We start from the raw sequence: 15,519 nt of genomic DNA, 5'->3' as shown, positions 1-15,519 counted from the left end.
AAATGTCTATCCGATACGATTACCTCATCGACGTCCGAATGCATAATTAATCTTGAAGATGGATAATACGGAACCGATGTCATTCGATTAAAATAGAGATGGACAATAGAAATTTATGGCTACCGGAGTCGTGCAGGTGTGCGTTGAAAATTACGACGACCGAAAAGCTTTTTCGTGCCACGGGGCATTCTCTGCCAATTTAACGGCACTCAAATTTCACGTGTCTTTACGACTTCGCGCACAATGCCATTTATTAGCGAATTATGCTGAACCTTATGGGACTTTGTGAAAGGAGTGAAGGCGTTCCGCCAGCTGCCAGCCAATAATGAATCACCCGGAGAACGAGCGTCTTGTTACTCAATCCTTCGCACGTTGGAACAGGAGCGATAGAGCGAAACCTTAAGGACAGAGAAACTTCCTTCCCAACACTCCCAACAACTGGTGGAATTATGACCATTTGATCACCAAGGGTTGGTATCACTACAAATACCGATACTTAGTCATTGAGGAACAATGAGGATTCTTGCCCCAGGCACCGGTACTCAGGATTGTCGCCCACTAGTATTCCTGTATGGTACCAATATCTGTACCATACTTAAATTTCTTGCCCTCAGCTACCAGGATTATTGACCAAATTGCTAGTAACTGATTTTATAAGATTTACGAACCGGGTACTTATGCCGATACTGATACCATTGCAGTTTTATTGTCCATGATAACATTTTAGATCTTAAATTTCAACTAGTTAAAACCATTATCGAAACATTAATATTAATTCATAGCTCCCTTGATAATTACGAGTAACTCGTAAAAGGAGTTTCAACTTACTGATGCATGTATTTAGTTAGAAAAAATTAAATGACTTTAGACCTTAGAACGCACCTCACAATAATACGCTATTACCAACGCACTAGATATTAAATAAATATTAGGCGTGTTTTACAGGCCACTGGGCACGGACACCTAAATATTAATAAATACCTAGGATTTCTAGGAAACGGCACCTAGAATTATTATAGTGTGCACTTGTACCGGTGTACCGACATAGAGTTCTATTGTCCTTGAAATCAACCCAGGCTAATCACATTTTTCAGCCATTTTACTTTCCCCATCGCCCGTCAGTCACGTGACTAATGCAGGAATGTCCATTTCGGCAAAAATTGTCATTCAGCATTGAAATGTGATAGAGCAAACATCTATTCTTTTCAAGCCGTTTTCTTTTAAGCGACCCTTAGGAACTAATTTCTTGTATTAATTTATCTTCTTCCAAAATACCTTTTCGTATTTGTTTCGCTTCTGTCACTTTCACACATTCTCGCAAACACATCTTTCTTTTCAATAAACATAATACTATATCCTTCGTCTTGAGAGTTCTCTCGGCCACACTAGCCCATGAAACTCTTTTGAGTCCACTCTTTTCCTTATCAAGCCATTTACTCATCTATGCTGCATCTATCTATTCCTTCGCTAGAGACTCTCAGCTCGAGTAAATCAGTGAAGCGAACTCCTTTTACGTTCGTCTGTTACCAATGCACGCCGTCTTTTCAAATTCTTTCACGACCCACTTAACCCTCACCCTATCTCCCTCATGTTTCTACCACAAGCGCCCCACAAGTTTCCAATTTCTACTGCATTTAGTGGACATTTATGCTTAACTTTATCTTCCGTGAAGTAATGTGGAGAGGAGTAATAAGTATATAATGGTCTTTGGGAATTCCAAGCAGAGGCAGGAGAAGTGGATGCAGGGCATTTTTGGCTGTCGAATGGAATGTTGAAGACAGCGATACGGATGGGAGAGTTTTAAACAGCAGAGGAGCAGGATTACGTAGAAAGAGAAAAGGCATGTTTGACGGAATGGCGGGAGCCGGAATTCGTGCGTACATTTTTGGTGCTCTTAATATACATAAGTACGGTCGAAAGTTTCGACATTAAAAATTTTGGGAATACTGTAATTTCATGCTTTCTACGCACTTTATTAAAAAAAACTGAATTTAGCGATAATTCTTTGACATCACTTTTTTATAATTCTAAATTTGCACGCTTTTATTTCAACCGAATTCTAACAATAATCCAATATTTTTAATAAGAGTTGAGTTATTTTTTACGCTCTCAATACGTTTGAGAAATTTCTGATGCTCTTCGAGCGCAAATGAGAACAATTTTCATATCTGAAATCATGAGTAATGTAGCGACAATGTCCAACTGAATTTAAATTCTCAAAATTTATGAAATTAGATGCTGTCTTTTACAAGGACAAAGTGCTTACATTATGACATGAATTTCCATATTGATTGATTAGATATTTGCTAGGGTCCCTTGGAATATGTCCATAAGTACGACTTGTCCTCAAATTTAAACGTTCTCCTTCGTCTTCCCCTTTCTATTCGCTTTAACTTCATATGTTAAACGTTTGTAAATTTGAAAATATGTGTGTCCAATTTATTTCTCCTAATAAGTATGCTGTGGAAACAACTTATCTTGAAGGAATATTTTTTTTCGAGTGGTGTTCGAAGTTTTCGTAGGGACATAACTATTTATTATATTTTTATCGTGATCTTGACGCACATCAAGGACGAATTTGAACAAATCACACGAGAGAATAAAATATTCGGGTCTCACGCCTGGAAGTCCGACGCGATCAAGTTTTCACCGGTCGGCAGCGTGCCCTCCGGCTGCATCCCGGAGATCATCGCCTGCCTGAACCGCCACTCCACACCTCCGCCATCGTCATGGTTTCGTGAGCCGATAGGGAGGGAATAAAGCTGTAGGCAAGAAGTAAAATGACCTCCGCCTCCCCCAAAACCTGTGTCACATTTCTGCAATCGCGTAACTTAACCAGGAGCTTCAAATCATAAAATTGCACCAGAAAATGATACTCAGTCATTATGTGGAGGTGGCCCACAGCTGAGGTCATTTGCGCCATTAAAGGATGGTAAGGCGAGAAAATTCGTAGAATATTCAGGGAATGGGGGAAAGAAAGGTGGAGAGAAACCAGGCGTTTATATTAGCCAACTCTAATAACAAAAGACGCCAAGGGGTCACACAATATCACGTCCAATCCGACGGACGGCGAAATTCATTTGAGTTGCTCTACACTTAACAACCCAAGTAGGGATCGTGGATAGCACTAGAAAACTCCGGCCACCTACGGGATTTTAACCCGGACCCTCAAGGTGGGAAGACAGAATACTAGCCACGTACGAACCCGATACGAGGACAACCTTACACTTTGCGTCCGTTTGAGTCTGTACACAGATGCGCCTGGAATATATGTGGACTATGAAGAAAGAGGTAATGGAAAATGGATGGCCTTGCACCATCTGTAATTTCTTCATAATTGCGTGTGGGTCATGGTCGAAATGGATGTGCTTGGAGGATCACTAATTACTGTTGCGAATCCTTCGATATTTCTTATTCCAGCACAACTGAACATCATTCGTCCTATGCTGCCGCCTTATTCAAATACTCACTAATCCCAGTCCTTCCATGACTTCTAAAATAGTTCGTTTCTTCCTCCAGCTCATAAAAGTCTTGGACGATACGACCAGCAACGGTTGTGAGAGATCGAACGACGACTATCGAAAACAAACTATCATACAAGTCGACGCGGCGGAAATTAATTTCCGAGTTCTTCCTCATTTCTTCCCACTTGATTTAACATTCTCCGAATTGAAATAACTTTCAACGTCACGCTATCTTCAAATATCCCACACAATCAATGGGACAACAGTAAATTTGAGAGGTTGGATGGTGGTTGCTCAAGTGTCGTCTCACCTTAGCTCATGAATTTATGATGACTGGCGAAAAGCAATGTAATACCCGTTAATACGCATTTTTTAAACGGATATGATGTTAATATACAGTTTTTTAATTGCCTGAGATACTTATTATTTTTAAACGTGCTTAAAAACATAATTTGGAATAGTTCTTAGGCACCAATTTCTTAAACTACGCGCTTTAGGCTGTTTTTTCACACAAATTGATTAATATCATTGAAACAAAGGCGAGTAGGCGCTTTTATGTAGCCACTATCACAACTCTTAAATAAGTTTACACCTGATATCAGTTATTCGTTAGAACGACATGTATTTCTGCACAACTAATCCTCTTCTGCTGGTAGTCCTCTACTGCCATTGAAATATGCATAAATTCTTGGATTTTCGTTATGTCAATTTTTATGTAAATCAACATGGGAAGATCCCATTATGTCTTAGTCATTTGATAGAGTGCACTTCGGACTACAAGCAACAACTGAAAGTATGCATGTACAGATATGTGATAACTGAAAGATTTCCACAGCGATATGAATGCCGTAGGTTGGTAAGTATGTTCTACGTTTGAAAGATAAGTCACTTTATCACTTAAGTGTGAACCACAAGCTTTTTTTGTTTGTCGAACTACGACAGTCATTTGTCAAGCAATGAAGCGCTTAAGTTCCGGGAGGAGAGAAGTTGTTCACTGACTCTTAAAGTAGGTTGCTGACTTAAATGTAAACTACGACCGATACGTACCATGTAGATGATTAGCAATTTAAATAGAGGAAATATGGATGCAGTTTTGATTGGCGATGGAATGTTGGAGACTGCGATTGGGGGGAGAACGTTAGGCAAACGATGAAGGGGAGGAAAGGAATATGCGGACAGAATGAAGGGAGGAAGGAAGGAAGTGTGCGGATTTGAAAAAGGACTTACTGCAGATTCGCATGTCAGATTGTGTTCTACTACGACAGGTAAAGAAGTAAAATAGTGTTCAGTTTGTGCCTTCAAAAATCTGCCATAGACAGAATACCAAATATTCATGAAAATGAAATTGTAGATTCATTATTGTCCCTGTTTTTCTATCTGAATGCTCGCCATCCCTCCCTCACCATATCCCCCTACTCTAGATACATTTCTTCGTCGTTTTTTCCCAAATCATTCTCATATTGTTCTAATGTTTGATCCTATTTTCTCTTTTTTGCTCTTTTATCTTGCCATTTCACCTTCAATTCAATTTTACATACTTATCTCAAGGCATCAAGAGTTAGGAACGCCCGGTTTCCCACCAAATTCTTGCATCTGTTTTTAACGTGGCTCCAGGCGATTTTAGGTTTACCAATGGATTCCCAATCTATATACATAACTGTGGAAGTGGAAAACTCTTCGAGATGGCGAAAGTTTTCAAAAATCATCAAAAATACTTCTCCCAGCCTCGATCGAACGTTCAAGGATCACAATCTCTTCTCTTAACGGTTCCTCCTTCAATCGCATTACCTACGCGTGACAAAATTCTTGACGTGGCATGCAAAACGCGAAACAACAATCGTTTTCCGTATTTGCGTCACACTTCTCAAACTCCCTTCTCACGGTGACTCCCGATAGTCTTGAATGAAATCCAAAATATTTTTCTTCCGTGTTCTCCCAGTCTAAGGTCAGAGGTGAGAGTTGTTGCCGGAGAAAGTAAGCACTTTGAAATTCATTCAAGAGGCGGATCCAATTGATCCGTCTCCAGCTAAACTGTGTCACTAATACTATGCAGATGGCCGAGTGTAAAGGAATGTTAGACTGTCCACTGAAAAATTACTAAAGATCTCAAAATAGAAAACAAAGATATATGGGTGAAAAGTGTTAAGTATGTCAAATTAAGTACACCGAATTTTATGTCACACACTGAAATAATCGTACATTTATGTAAATGCACCAATGTGTCGTGGACAATTTATGCTAAATTTGAATGGGTGACAGAGCTTTCATCTGGTTTTAAAGCCAAAATTGATTTCCGAAAATTGCAAGCGTCTTTTTTTCAAAGTAAACAACTGAAACGTACAAGTTTGAGTGTGAAAAAATTCAATAGATTCAAAAACTCCAAAAAATCGACGGTTAATCATGAAATTATTTCTTTGGATTCGCTATTTGGATTCACAAAGTATTGACATTATGAAGTTATCAGCATACACTAAGCGAATGTATTTAAACGAATACATTTGAATTCAGTAGCGCTGAGATATGAACTTATTTTCAAGTTGGCTGTTTGTGCATTGAATATCCTGGTCCTACATGCAGTAATGCAGTCAAAATTGGGATTGATGAAAGGAGACACTTGGCTTTTCCAGAAAAAATAGTTTTATTTACGATCTAGGTTTCGTTAGAGCGTAACATCTTAATCTTCCACTATTTAATGCTGAAAAGCCAAGTGTATTCTTTCATCATGAAGGATTTCCACCAAGTTACGCCTGAAACTGTGAGCGTGGATTTTTTTATTTTAAAAAACTAATCCGAAAACAGTGAAGTTTCCCTTTTATATTTTATTATTCAACAAGATATAAGAAGTAAATTAAAAACACCAACGTTATGAGAAGAGGGATAGTCACCTAGGCGAGATTCGAACCCGCGGCTTCTGGGTTACAAATCCGGGTCCATTCAAAGCCTACCTTAAGAGGTAAACACCAATTATAATAAAATGCCAACTAATAGTTACAACCTCAAGTAGCGTCGTTACATATTACACAGATAACTACGATTAATACGTTCCAACAAACAGCAGTGTTTGCACATCCCAATTCCATAAAATAAAGGAAATAGATCATAAACACCTTATCTGCCAATCGATAGAAAGAGTACCATATTTATTGAATTTACTTGTTCACTGCTTATCCGATTGACTCGGCCGCTGAGACTGACAAGAGGCTACTTCCATCCAAACTAACAGCCATTCCGAACCCGCGATCATGACAACGGAGCAGTAGTCCGTCTGCTCGCCTGGAACCTTGGTTTCTATGGTTTCCTCCCGAAGGAAAACGGAGCCAAAATTCTCGTCTGAGCAAACACAACTCGCATCGGGAAGCATTGCATTCGACCACCAAGTAAATAAGTAATCCCAAAGGCATCTTTCAAAGGCTTCTTCCATCATTGAACTCGGAATACATGTGGCAGGTATATATACCCCCCCCTTCCAGTTGATATTATACCAATTGCCACCGAAATATTGCCACAGTCAACCACTGAGGATGAAATCAGATATGATTATTCCCTTCTATGGTTTCCAATATTTCAACTTGACTAGCCATTTGGTTAAATCTCTGTGCATGACGAGGATTTATCGAAATAGCTCTTCATATTTGTCGAATGCAAAGGATTGACTCAACGAACTGCACGCAACACGAAGAAGAGCCTCACTTATGCGGAGATTCACTCAGAAATAAATAATCCAACTTAAGTACTCCCTCTGGCCTAGTACGGCCAGATATGATCGCAGAAATGTTAGTGCGATGAAAATAATATGAAATCAGTTGAAAATGAAAATGGAAGAAAATATTGTAAAAAAATGCTGCCGATGCGACCCTCGAAAAAAGATCACAAGAACATATTTATTCACTGCGCATTCTGCACATTCAATTCAGAACAAGAACAAATAAAAATATGAATTTTTTTCGCCCAAGAGCTTATTTTTAATGCTGATATGCCTTTCGATATCATAAAGTAATAAGTGAAGATATAAAGAAAATACTAGTGAAAACTCTGACAACTCTGTTCGCACGGCGCGGCAACATGGTCGTTGAAACAATATGACGAGCCTAAGTTGAAGGCTTTTGAAATGTGGACATTGAGAAGGATTGAAAAGACGAAGTGGAGAGAAAGGAAAAAAAACGAGGAATTGCTAGAGGTGATGAGAGAAGATTGTTGGGAGAAATCATAAAGAGGCAGGAAAGATTGATGCCGAGCAGTTTGATAGGCAATGGGGTGTTGAAGACTGTAATAGACTGAATATTAGGCATACGAGGATGTGGTAAGAATAGAATAGGGATATTGGACGGAATTAAGGTAGAAAGAAAATAAAAGACACTGAAGAAGGGCTTATTGTAACGGTGCCAGGTAGTGTTTTGTTACGAGAGGCAAAGAAATATCTCTAGTTGTTTAGTCTGTGTCCACACAAAACCTACCTTAAACGGTAGACTACCAAATAATTGTCACGTACATATTAATGAAAACTTTGATAGGTGGAGCTTTGTACGGCTTCGAAACTTGGTCTTTGATGATGGAAATGAACTCAGATATGTGAGATACCGGGAGGAAAGGGTTAAACCGAGACGATAAATGTGGTTGAAGTGCAAATGTGGTAAAAAAAAACTCTCGAATATATCAGGTGTTAGATACCTCAGGAACAGAAGTGCATACAGAAACTGAGACAAACACTAAAGGAGTATGCAAGGACAAAGATGTATGGGAGACATTAGGGTAAATTACACGTAGAAGAAGAAATATTTTCTGTAATGAGTTAAAAACTGGCATTCCTTGTTTATTTTCCAACCATGGAATTGTCATTGGGCTAGCTATGGCATGGGCATCAATCTTAATAAAACAAAAAGGATGGTGTTCTCAAGAAATAAGATGCCTTAAAAAAACATTACATTTGAGGGAGGTACACTAAAACATGTAGAATGGTGTATCTTATTAGAACACGTTTCAGAAGAACGTGAGCAAAGTAGAGAGGACAATAAATAAAAGAATTGCGTTAAGTAGAGAAGTTTTTACAAAGAGGAGGAAGTTACATCAAATTAACGGTATCTGGAGTCACTGTGGGGAATAGATTAATGTTAAATTGGCACAACACTTACAGCACTTTGTGTTTTGCATGGCTAGGAAACTTGATCGCTGAAGCCAGAGAATATGCATAGTTTTGAGGTTTTTTAAATATGGCTTTGGATAAAAGTTAAAAATTATAATGGACGGAAAGAAAACAAACGATGAAGCTCTAGGCACGGCAGAGGAAGGTTGTTGGGATAAATTCGATAATGGTAGGATAATTGGATGCAGGATATACTGAGAGAGGTAATGAGATGCTTGAGGCAATGATCAAGGGTAGAATGCTCGGAAAGTGAGATACTGGGAGGAAAAGGATTATCATTTTGTATGGAATCAAGAGAGAAATTATACAGGGACAAAGAACGAGACATTTTAATATTTATCATGGAGTCTAAGGGTATTTTGTGTCACGTTAGTCAGGGTTTCGAAGTACAGCAGAGTGTACTGCTATGGCCCATCAAAAAACTACACTAAGCTGACAGACACTAGCTAATATTAGCATTCATAAACAGAACGTGTATAATGTATCTACATTTATGCATGTGTATGCATAAAAAAATATATTTTGTTCACTTGATTTAAATATGTTTCGATTGTATTTTATGAGGATCTATAACGTACAATTTTTTCAAGAAAATAAACAAATTTTCACCATGAATGACCTAGCAATTCCATGAAATTATTATTCAATTACTTTCATGGAAATTCTCCACGTAAATACGAAAGCACTGATCCATCGTAGATTTAGTATTCCCGCGGAATATATGCCTTTTTCATTCGTTCACGTGGGCACAGCAAGCGCAAGTGATTACTTTTATTTTTCACCCATGACGTTATGAATTATACATAGATATAATGATTCGCGTAGACTGTTCCGTACTCGTCAGCCCCTTCTTCCTTCGCACTTTTAAATATTTCTATAGATTAGGACTTTGTGTTATGACTTCCCTGCTACACTGTTTCCGTGGTGTAGTGGTTATCACATCCGCCTAACACGCGGAAGGTCCCCGGTTCGATCCCGGGCGGAAACACTTTTTTTTATGGCCACGGTGGCGGTGCGTAACTTCCTCGTCTGCAAATTCAGAGGTCTCGGGTTCGATTCCCGCCTGGGTGGGTTTTCTCGCCCCGATGAAGTCGTCAAATAAATAAAATTAATACTATTTTGATCATTTTGGTCCTCAACACTTCTGGAACAGGTAAACTGTTCTACGTGCTATAGTTTTCCCCACCAAATTTTACGTTTACTTTAGCCTTCCTCTTCCTCGGAAAACTCGGATAATTTGTCTTTTTTTATACGTATTTAATTCATGCCATACCTATCACGCTGACTCTCTTATGCAGTCATCAATGTCTGTAACTTCTTGAACGAATTTTTTTCCCTTTTTATCAACGGGATGTGTTCATACACATTAAATTATAAAAACCATCAAAAACCCTCTTTAACTTTCGTTCCTCGTTTTTATTTACCCTTTGTATGGAGAACGTGAATAAAATACATTTTTCATCAATCCTTTTCATTTATGAATTTGAAACCAAGAGCATACCATTAGAACAGGATACCGCGCACCCTGAAGCAGTGCACTGGCTTAGGGTAGGTTTTTTGATGGACCCTGGCACTACATACTACCGTACCTTTAAGTCCTGACGAGCATGACAAAATATCCTTAAACTTCATAACACATATTACAAACACTCATTATTTTTATCTGCATACCCTTGATCAAAAAGTTCCCGGAATAACCACCGTGTGGCGCTCCCATCGTTCCGATTTGAGTTCTGTTTTTTTTGTTAAATTGGTACATCTGTTGTTGATATTCCCTTTAAATCTTAGTGTCATAACTTGACATTTGCAAAAGTTACGTAGCCAAGAGTACATCTATCTCTGTGTGTGTTGGCGATTTTTTACAATTGCAGAAATGGATTTAAATTTGCAACAACGAACTTGTATTAAATTTTGCGTAAAAAACGGATTTAGTGGCGCACGGACGTTGGAAATGTTGGAAAAGTGTTTCGGCAACGATTCTCTAAAAAAAACGGTCGTTTACCAGTGGCACGAGCGGTTCAGAAGTGGTCGTGAGTCAATCGAAGATGATGAACGCAGTGGCAGACCATCGACATCGAAAGTCGGTGAAAAAATTGATAAAGTAAAAGAAATGTTGGTCAATAACCGCAAATTAACCATCAGAGAAATAGCGGAGGACTTGAACATTGCCTATGGATCCGCCCAAGACATTGTGGTTAATGATTTGGGTTTCCGTCGTGTAGCAGCAAAGTTGGTGCCTCAAAAAGACCTCAATTTCATGCAAAAAAGAGACCGTGTTGACGTCGCAAAAGACATGATTTGCGAGGCTGAATCCGATCCCACATTCATCAAAAGGATCATTACTGGAGACGAGACGTGGGTTTATGAGTACGACACGCAATCCAGACATCAGGCAAGTGAATGGCGTTCACCAAATGAGCCGAGACCAAAAAAACCACGTCGTTTTTAGTCAAAAAAGAAGGCAATGCTGACGGTTTTCATGGATTACAACGGTGTAGTGCATCATGAATTTTTGCCAGAAGGCCAGACAGTAAACAAAGAGTATTATTTGGGCGTTATGAGACGTTTGCGTGAAGCAATTCGCCGAAAGAGACCAGAAATGTGGGCAGAAAACTCGTGGATTTTGCACCATGATAACGCACCGTCGCACAGTGCTATCATTATTCGTAATTTTTTGACGAAAAATGCAACAAATACCATCCAACAGCCACCGAATTCACCTGATTTGGCTCCCTGTGACTTCTTTCTGTTCAATCGAGTTAAAAAACCATTACGGGGAACGCGTTTTAGCAGCCGAGAGGAAGTAATGGAAAAATCGCAGGAAGCACTGATGGACATACCGAAAACCGAATATAAAAAATGTTTCGAGGATTGGATCAAGCGCTGGCATAAGTGTGTTGCAGTCGATGGGGATTACTTTGAAGGGGACAATATAGATTTAGATGAATAAACTTGTATTTTTAATTTTCTGAATAAATTCCGGGAAATTTTTGATCAAGGTAGTATGTAGTACGATTAGTAATACGATTCTGCAAGAATGTTTGAAAATCACGAACTTTCATATTGGAAAATCTTTTGACCTAATGTGAAAAAAATGTGCAGAATGGATCCGGGGGGCGAAATCGCTGAGGAGCGCTCACGCTCGCTAAAACCTTTCCCACAATTCCCTCCCCTCCCTCCCAGGAGGTGTAAGCGAACCACTGGTCAGGAAAATCTGCCTCGCCTCCCTGCAGATTATGGGAATCGACGACTCTCGCCCCCACTCCCAAACACACACAAACCCCACACAAAAAAAACAGTAATCGCCTTCTCGCAGTCTTGTTAAGTTCGTTAGAAAGATTTTTAACGACTTCCGTACCTACAGAGCCCTGTTGCCCTGTCATTTTAAGGGGAATGCGGTCACTTAGTTGGGAGTACCCTTGACGTCAATAAAATCTGTAGATGATATGAAAGAGGGAGAAAAAATACACCAAGGCGAACCAAACAATGCCCAAGAAAATCTTAACTCAAGGGTATATGAGAATGATGAAAGGGAATACGATCGTAAATGAACTTACCAGTAACTGCCTCGTCTACATCTACATAATACCCCGCAAGCCGCCGCAAGATTGTGTGACGGGGGTGCCATGTCACCAATCAAGCATGCACAGTCATTACATCTACATCTAACTCACTTTATGTTATGTTTGTCATTTAGTCACCACGCAAGAAGCTACTTACATGTAAAAATATTCAGTGCAATATTCAAATCATGTGGGAACAATGTTATAAAAATAGGTATATTTAAAATGTAAGTGTGATGAAGACGAAATATATACACGGCCAACACTAATTATCCTCTTCGCGTCTGACATGATATCCATTTTGATCTCTAATCGTACGAGAAAAAAAGATATTTTGAAACTATCCATTTGACAATCTATCTCACTGATTTTATATACGTGATCTGATCTATCGTAGTAAAACGAGGCCTGTGATATGTACGTATGTCTTTAACATCCTTGCGACGTGAATCCATACGGATTTCAGAAAATTTTCTCCGCCTATGAAAGCTATTGATTTACCATTATTGTCAATTATGAAGAGGGAAAACATCCAGATATCTCTATACGCTAAACGAACATCGGTGTAGAGAAAAATACTGAATCAAACACCTGACTACCCACCTATCTCTATGCATGAGAAAGGATGTAATTGCGTATTTAGAAGAATGGTTATTCAACTTGCAGAAGACAAAGGAGGTTGAAATTGAGATTACTCGTAGCTTTCACGTCTAAATCGATAAAAACATAACGAAAACACAATGCGTGGGGTCCCTTACACCCTATGGGATTAATAAAACAGCATATCCTTGAAAATTGATGGGAAATACTTCGGAGAAATTCCAAAATTCCCTGTTTCACCGATTTGTACATTTATAAAGCACTAAATATTATGTTATAATCATAGGAAATGCCATCTTTTAGGCATGAAAGGCCTATTATTTTAATTCTACTAATGTCTTTTTTCAGCTGATTCGATATATTCTCAAAATGTTGTCCTAAAATATAAAAACTCTTTCTAATCGTTACTGCGATCCCATTATTGTCCACTTCAAAACTACTTTTTAAACCTAGATGCGAATCAGACCTACGTAAACCCCAATCGTTCGACTCTTGGCACACTCGATAACAAGTCAGGGGTGGCACATCATGATCCCAAGGTCACACTGGCCACCAGATACGTCCGGAAATGGGGATCGAGATGGTGCGGTGGCTAACGTACAGGTTTCCCACCGAGGAAGCCCGGGTTCAAATCCAGAGGCAACAAATATTTTTCAGTAGAATCCCGATCCCTACTTGAGGTTCTTTGTGGAGAGCACTTTGAGTGAATACGACGTCCATCGGATGGGAGGTTAAAATTCGGACCCCTTGGCGCCTATCGACCAGAGTAGGCTAATGCCGACGCCGGGTTTCTCTCCACCCTTCCTTTCCCATCCATCTCTAATGGTACAAATGACCTTAGCTGTCGGTCGCCTCCCATAAAAACTACCATCACGCCCAAAAATGTAAAAATATTTATGAAAGGGAAAACATCATATAGCATAACGAAAACACATATATTTCGAGAATTCAAACGATTTCTATTTAATACCCACGTTGATCTAGGAATAAGGTTTCCCTGCCTACCATGTGATGGCCATGGGAGCTAATTTGTTTGGGTAATAGGTAGTCATAAGTTTTTTAGTCGGAGAGTACCAGTTCAGGGTATACGTATTTCAGGAAGACGCTGGCACTCTACGATACGACACTCGATACTCAATATTGGCACTCGTACGCACACCGCTGCACCCCTATGCTCTTACTAGCATGGCGAAATACCCTTAAACCCCATAAACTACATTATACAAGAACTCGTACCTTAGCTCTTCACACTTTCAACCTACCATTATTCGAGGATTCAAAAAGCATTTTGGTCGTATTTCAGATAGGTACAGGGAAATAAATCAACAGTTAATTCACTCAAAAACGATAAAGGCGAAAGAGTAACCAGCAGTTTGAAAAGCTCAACTTAATAAATTCCTTCTTTCAAAACATTCATATTCACCGAATGTCTCCGATATCTTACCGATGCGTTCCCGCCAACCGATGCCCAATACAAATTGAATGGAACACAACATTAGCTGAAAAATATTAAGCCTAATAAATCCACTGGGTTCGATCAAATGCCCGCTCGTGTAATTAAGGAGATATCGCCGTATCTAGAATTCATATTTAAGAAATCGCTATTAGACCACAAGGTTCCCAGTAATTGTAAAACGGCTAACATTACACCTATATTTAAAACTAGAGACAAGGTGGAACCTAGCAATTATAGACCTATTTCCCTCGCATCCATATCATGCAATGTCATGGAACATATAGTTGCTAGTTCGATAGAGACATCTCAATAATCAGGAGTTATTGCTGAAAAATCAGCACGGTTTCCGTAAGGCTAAATCCTGCGAGAAACAAGTCGTTCTTTTTACTCATGATATCTTTGGTTCGGGAGAGAGCGAAATTTTTCTAGATTTAAAAAACAGCTTTCGAAAATGTACCTCAGTAGCTTTAGAAGATGGCCCTAATGCTATACAACGTTGGTACAACACTTGGCAATTAGCATTGTGCTTTAAAAAGTGCGTAGTGATGAACATTTGTAATGAGAGGTGTTCCCTACCGAACGTCTACTGCATCAGGTATTAGTGAAACAGAAAGTGTAGACTCGATTTTATACTTAAGCACCCTTAAGCTATACTTAAGTACCCTTGCTCACAACACCTCCTCTATGAGACATACTATATACGGGGAGTATGTGGGCAAGCTAAGAAAAAAAATTAGGATCTATTCGAAGAGTCCTCGGTTAATGTGATGAAAAGATCGAAGATAAATGTTATATGTCCTACATTTAGAATATGCTGCTAGTATATGGGATCGTTACGAAGTTGGATTGATGACGAATTGGATCGCGCGCAACGTAAAGGATTTAGATTTGAAAAACGTTGTTATGAGAAACTTTGTAGCGTACCGAAAATATTAGTAGAGTTATTTGGGAATCACTCACGGAGCGCAAAAGTGAAATCATACTAGATCAAATATCTTGCATAAATTGGAAGGATGTGGCGTTGATGTTGAAAATGCATTATCAGCCCCATCGTAATACGGTACGGTAAGGGATCAGAATAGCGTCCGACCGCGCTTGAGGGCAAAAGTATTATGTGCCTAAAGTAGTCAGTCCATCTACTGACCTCTCTTATGTCAGCATATTAAGCCGCATAACGACCGCATTAAATACATTCCCAAGTCGAATCAGCTAGTCCATTAAGGCCTAACGCTAGACGAGGAGGAATTTGCGCGATAGTTATATAGCAACCTCATTCCGATTTCCATTTCTGATCGC

General features: G+C 39.2%; 1 non-coding gene across 1 annotated transcript; it reads left to right on the top strand.

Annotated features, from left to right (window-relative positions):
- The first annotated feature begins 9,519 nt into the window (after positions 1–9,519).
- Positions 9,520–9,592, top strand: TRNAV-AAC (transfer RNA valine (anticodon AAC)). Its single transcript has one exon. It is a non-coding gene; the product is annotated as a tRNA-Val (tRNA).
- Positions 9,593–15,519: the final 5,927 nt, after the last annotated feature.

The sequence above is a fragment of the Hetaerina americana genome, unplaced genomic scaffold (genome assembly GCF_022747635.1).
Source record: "Hetaerina americana unplaced genomic scaffold, ioHetAmer1.1.p SCAF_11, whole genome shotgun sequence".
In the NCBI taxonomy this organism is placed as follows: domain Eukaryota; kingdom Metazoa; phylum Arthropoda; class Insecta; order Odonata; family Calopterygidae; genus Hetaerina; species Hetaerina americana.
Note: the sequence above shows the minus strand (reverse complement) of the source record. Positions and strands in the feature narration are given on the sequence as shown.